The sequence below is a fragment of the Pongo abelii genome, chromosome 1 (assembly GCF_028885655.2).
Source record: "Pongo abelii isolate AG06213 chromosome 1, NHGRI_mPonAbe1-v2.0_pri, whole genome shotgun sequence".
NCBI lineage: Eukaryota > Metazoa > Chordata > Mammalia > Primates > Hominidae > Pongo > Pongo abelii.
The window spans coordinates 123,084,590-123,090,988 of record NC_071985.2 but is presented as its reverse complement, the minus strand read 5'-3'; the positions used below and the strand labels follow the sequence as shown (position 1 = coordinate 123,090,988).

At 38.8% G+C, this 6,399-nt stretch overlaps 1 pseudogene; it reads left to right on the top strand.

Moving 5' to 3' along the window:
* Positions 1-5,268: 5,268 nt before the first annotated feature.
* Positions 5,269-6,049, top strand: LOC100435812 (large ribosomal subunit protein uL30-like; annotated as a pseudogene).
* Positions 6,050-6,399: the final 350 nt, after the last annotated feature.

The window sequence follows — 6,399 nt, the reverse complement described above, 5'->3', positions numbered from 1 at the left end:
CACTGTTGTTTCTTTTGCTGTGCAGAAGGTTTTTAGTTTGATGTGATTCCACTCGTCTATTTTTGCTTTTGTTGCCTGTGCTTTTGATATCACATACAAGAAATCATTGCTTAGACCAATGTCATGAAGACTTTCTCCTATGTTTTCATCTAGGAGTCTTATAGGTTTAGGTGTTATATTTAAATCTTTAATCCATTGTAAGCTCATTTTTGAGTGTGGTGTAAGACAGGGGTCCAATTTTATTCTTTTGTATGTCCATATTCAGTTTTCCCAAAACCATTTGTTAAAGAGGCCATCCTTTGTCCATTGTGTATTCTTGGCACCCTGTTGAAGATCAGTTGATTATATACACTTAGGTTATTTCTGGGCTGTCTGTTCTGTTCCATTGGTCCTTGTGTCTGTTTTAAACATGACAGTACCATACTGTTTTAATTACTATAGCTTTGTAATATATTTTGGAATCAGGAAGTTGATGCCTCCAGCTTTGTTCTTCTTTCTCAAGATTGTATTGGTTATTTGGGATCTTTTGTGGTTCCATATGAATTTTAGGATTTTTTTTCCTATTTCTGTAAAAAAAAAAAAATGCCATTAGAGGCTGGGTGTGGTGGCTCATGCCTGTAATCCCAGCACTTTGGGAAGCCAAGATGGGTGGATCACCTGAGGTCAGGAGTTCGAGACCAGCCTGGCCAACATGGTGAAACCTCATCTCTACTAAAAATACAAAAATTAGGCAGGCATGGTGGCGGGTGCCTGTAATCCCAGCTACTCGGGAGGCTGAGGCAGGAGAACCGCTTGAACCCAGGAGGCAGAGGTTGCAGTGAGCTGAGATCGCACCACTGCACTCCAGCCTGGGCAACAGAGTGAGACTCTGTCTCAAACAAAAAAAAAGCCATTAGATTTCGATAGGGATTACATTGAATCTGTAGATCAAAGTAGCATGAACATTTAAACATTATTAGATCTTTCAATCTATAAACATGGGATGTTTTTCCATTTACTTGTGTCTTCTTTGATTTCTTTCATCAATATTATGTAGTTTTCTTTGATTTCTTTCATCAATGTTACATACAAGTCTTTCATCTCCTTGGTTGAGTTTATTCCTAAGTATTTTATTCTTCTTGGTGCTATTGCAAATGGGATTGTTTTTTGTAATTTTCTTTTGGATACTTTGTTGTTAGTGTACCAAAACATAACTAACTTTTGTATGTTGATCTTGTATCCTGCAACTTTATGGAATTTGTTTATTCGTTCTAACAGTTTTTTTTTTGTGTGTGGAGTCTTTAGGGTTTTCTACATATAAGATTATGTCATCTGCAAACAGAGATAGTGTTACTTAATCGTTTCCAATTTGTATGACTTTTAAATTTCTTTTCCTTGCCTAATTGCTCTGTTAGGACTTCCAGTACTATGTTGACTAGAAGTGGCAAGAGCAGGTATCCTTTGCCTTGTTCCTGATCTTACAGACAAAGCTTTCAGTTTTTCATTGTTGAGTATAATGTTAGCTGTGAGCTTGTCATATATGGTCTTTATTTTGTCAAGCCAAATTCCTTTTATACCTAGTTTGTTGAGAGTTTTTACTATGAAAAGATGTTGAATTTTGTCAAATGCTTTTTCTGCATCTATTGAGATGATCATTTGATGTTTATCCTTCATTTTGTTAACATGGTGTGTCACATTAATTATTTTACATATGATGAGCCATCCTTGCAAAGGACTTGAATAGACATGTCTCAAAAGAAAGCATACAAATGGCCAACAGGTATATGAAAAGATGCTCAACATCACTAATCACAAGAGAAATGCAAATCAAAACCACAATGAAATATCACTTCACACCTGTTAGAGTGGCTATTGTCAAAAAAAAAAAAAAAAAGGTAAACAAAGTGAGACAAACTCCCAACTGGTAACAAGTGCTGTTGAGGAGAAATTGGAACTTTTGTACACGGTTGGTGGGAATGTAAAATTGTGCAGCCACTATGGAAAACAATATAGAGGTTCATAAAAGAATTAAAAATAGAACTACCAAATGATCTAGCAATCTCACTTCTGGGTATATATCCAAAAGAATGGAAGGATCCCAAAGAGATATTAGCAGTCCTTTGTTCATTGTAGCATTATTCACAATATCCAAGAAATGAAAACGACCTAACAATGAGTGAATAAAGAAAATTTGGTATGTACATTCAGTGAAATATTAATCAGTCTTAAAAAGAAGGAAATTCTGCAATATATAACACTATGGATGAACCTGGAGGACATTATGCCAAGTGAAATTAGCTCATCACAGAAGAATAAATACTGCATGATTCCACTGACATGGGGTATCCAAAATAGGCCAACTCATACAAGCAAAGTAGAATGACGGTTTTCAGGGGATCGAGAGAGAAGGAAATTAAAACCAATCCAACTGTCCATAGACAGTTTTTTTTGTTTTGTTTTGGTTTGGTTTTTTTTTGAGACGGAGTCTCCCTCTGTCGCCCAGGCTGGAGTGCAGTGCCGCGATCTCGGCTCACTGCAAGCTCCGCCTCCCGGGTTCACGCCATTCTCCTGCCCCAGCCTCCCAAGTAGCTGGGACTACAGGCGCCCGCCACCATGCCCGGCTAATTTTTCGTGCTTTTAGTAGAGATGGGGTTTCACCGTGTTAGCCAGGATGGTCTTGATCTCCTGACCTCGTGATCCGCCCACCTCGGCCTCCCAAAGTGCTGGGATTACAGGCGTGAGCCACCGTGCCTGGCCATAGACAGTTTTTAAAAAATAAACTTAAAGCTTGAAACTCACCAGATCCAGACAATTAAATACCAGGCCTCTCAAAAGGTATCAAAGAACGGAAACTCACCAGATCATCACATCCAGGCAATGAGATGCCAGGCCCCTCATTCATCATGATTGCTTCCTTAGCCCTCCAGAATTCCTGTTTTCCCATACATAGTAACATTTTTTTCTCTGCTATATAAACCCCTAATTTTAGCCAGTCAGGGAGATGGATTTGAGACTGATCTCTCATCTCCCCTACTGCAGCACTCTATTAAAGCCTTCTTCCTTGGCAGTAATCATCTCAGTGGCTGGCTATCTGTGCAGCAAACAGCAGGACTCAGACTGAATCCCTAGTGTTTCGGTAACAAAATGGAGAGTTGCTATTCAAGAGGTATAAAGTTTCAGTTATACAAGATAAACATATTCTAGATATCTGCTATACAACACTGTGCTCATAGTTAACAATACTGTGTACCTGTGTACTTAAAAATTTGTGAAGAGAGTATGAGGCAGGAGAATAGGGTCTGGAAGCAGGGAACCTAAGGCTGATTCACACTGAATTTCTAGAACTAAATCGAAAGGAAAATCCCAACTTTCCATGCCTAAGTAACAAAAGGACCAGAAGCTACTCCCTTTGCAAACCCCCTGCTTTTCTGCTCTGCAGATGGAAAATGGACAGTTCCTCTGATTGGTTGCTTTCTGCAGCCAATCACATATTTGCATAGAAGTGTAACTTTGTAACTTCACTTCAGCCTCTGATTGTGGACCACTATTCATTTGCATGGGGTGAACACCAAGTGGCCAATGGCAAACTTCTAGGAGGTATTTGGACCCCAGAAGATTCTGAATCCGGGCTCTTGAGCCCCTATGCTTGGCCTGCTCCCACCCTGTGGAGTGTACTTTCATTTTCAATAAACGAAAATTTGTTTGCTCCTTGCTTTGTTTGTGCGTTCTGTCCAGTTCTTTGTTCAAAATGCCAAGAACCTGAACGCCCTCCACTGGTAACAAGCAGATCTCATTTTAAGTGTTTTCATTACAACTTAAAAAAAAAAGCTTTGTTACCTATTTGTATATTTATATATCTGTGTATGCCTAAATGCATACAAATAAAAGAATATTAATAGAGCCTTTATTATAATCTCTTAGAAAATTATGTACCAAAGGAGTAAAATTAGGATTTGGCTCTGTCATGTAAAATGACTCGGTTGTTTTACACCCAGATTACTAGAGGTTCTTTTTTTCACCAAATTATTCTGTTAACTTTCAGTGTTTTTCACATGCTCTTACAACATCTTGTTAGAAATTCCCTTGGATAGCCCTTACCTTATTTTATTTGTTCATATTTTAAAATGCTATCACAGACCTAAATTCACCCTTCAAGTAGAGACCACTTCAGAAATTAAATCAGCTCCAATGACTGAAATAATTACCCGCATCTGGGTCTGCTGGCTGCTAAAGTGTAAAAGAGTAAGCATATACACTAATGGCAGATGCACTTTTGGGGAGTCTGTGAATTGGGCATGCTTTGGAAATGAAGAGTTTTCTAACCTCCACAAAAACCTGCAAAAATTGGATGACGGATTAAAAATAAAACTTTCAGCTGCTTTGCTGTTACCTAAGGAAATAGCTGTAATAAAAGTAGACCACCATTCAATGCACAAAGACCCAGAATTTCTAGTAATACTTTAGCCGGCCACCATGCTAACCCAAATAGCATCACCAAGATCAATGCTCCTGCAAATCACCCAGAAAAGAGGGGTCTTGGAGGATTCAAAGAGGCCATTTTTAACTGTCAGAGACAAACCCCTGATTCCCGAAAGCAGAAAAGTGAAAAAATCTGGAAGTGGGAAAAGTTTGGATGTTCATGGCAAAAGAGATTATTTGATGCTCTCAGGATAGCTGACACATAATGCCAAATGGTTTAAAGTTGAATTTCAGAAAAATGCTTTGTGATATTACTCATAATAGCAGGGATAAATTGGCAACAATACTTAACCAACATTGGTGGGGGTAATTTTAGAGGTATTTCCAAGGATATTTTAAAAACTTGTCCTACTGCCAACAATGCGATCCTAGTAAATGCAAAGGTGGGATATGAACAAGAACTAAGATCTCGAGGGCCTTTCAGACCTCCAATCACTTTATACAAATGCCTCCTGAAATGGACTATAAATATGTTCTGATTATTTTGGGTTTTTTTTTTCTCCTTCAAGATGGATTAAAGCTTTTCCTTGCTGGAGAGTTATGGCTGTTAAAACTGTGGCAAAAATTTCTGCTTGATTTTGTTTTCCAACCTGGGAATTTCCACTTATTTCTCTAATAATGACAATGACACTCATTTTACTGGTATTGTTATTAAGGAACTCTTTAAAGTTTGCCTTTTACCCAAAAACTTTACTGTCCTTATCATCCACGGTCCTCAGGAAAAACAGAGAGAACTAATGAAATTTGACAGCTAAGATGAACAAAGCTCCCTTAAACTCCAATGGTCTAAAATCTTCTCTCTTCCGGCTGGAACCATGGAGGGTGTCGAAGAGAAGAAGAAGAAGGTTCCTGCTGTGCCAGAAACCCTTCAGAAAAAGAAATTTCGCAGAGCTGAAGATCAAATACTTGAGAAATAAGTTTGCCCAAAAAATGCTTCAAAAGGCAAGGAGGAAACTTATCTGTGAAAAAGCAAATAGGCAGATGTACAGAACTGAAATTTGAATAGCGAGGGGGGCAAGAAAAGCTGGCAACTTCTATGTACGTGCAGAACCCAAATTGGCATTTGTCATCGGGATCAGAGGTATCAATGGTGTGAACCCAAAGGTCCAAAAGGTGTTGCAGCTTCTTCGCCTTTGTCAAATCTTCAATGGAACCTTTGTGAAGCTTAACAGGGCTTCAGTTAACATGCTGAGGATTGTAGAGCCATATATTGCATGGGGATACCCAAATCTGAAGTCAGTAAATGAACTAGTCTACAAGCGTGGTTATGGCAAAATCAATAAGAAGAGAATTGCTTTGACAGACAACGCTTTGATTGCTTGATCTCTTGGTAAATATGGCATCATCTGCATGGAGGATCTGATTCAAGAGATCTATACTGTTGGAAAAGTCTGCAAAAAAACAAATAACTTCCCGTGGCCCTTCAAATTATCTTATCCACGAGGTGGAATGAAGAAAAAGGCCACCCATTTTGTAGAAGGTGGAGATGCTGGCAACAGGGAGGACCAGATTGACAGGCTTATTAGAAGAATGAACTAAGGTGTCTTCCATGATTATTTTTCTAAGCTGGTCAGTTAATAAACAGTACCTGCTCTCAAACTGAAAAAATAAAAATAAAATCTTACCTCTAGCTTCAGTGTGTATAAGATCAGGCCCTTCTGGGACCCACAGGTTACCTCCTTATGAATTAATACAAGGCCAAGCTGGGTGCGGTGGCTCATGTCTATGGTTTTAGCTATTCAAGAGGCTGAGGTGGGAGATTGCTTGACGCCAAGAGTTTGAGGCTGTAGTGCACTATGATTGCACCTGTGAATAGCTACTGCACTCCAGCCTGGGCAACATAGCAACACCCTGTCTCTAAAAAAAAGAAAAAGAAAAATGGCCTGTCCATGTATTTGAAAATTTCACCACCAATCTTTGATTTGGTCCTATTACAATTAT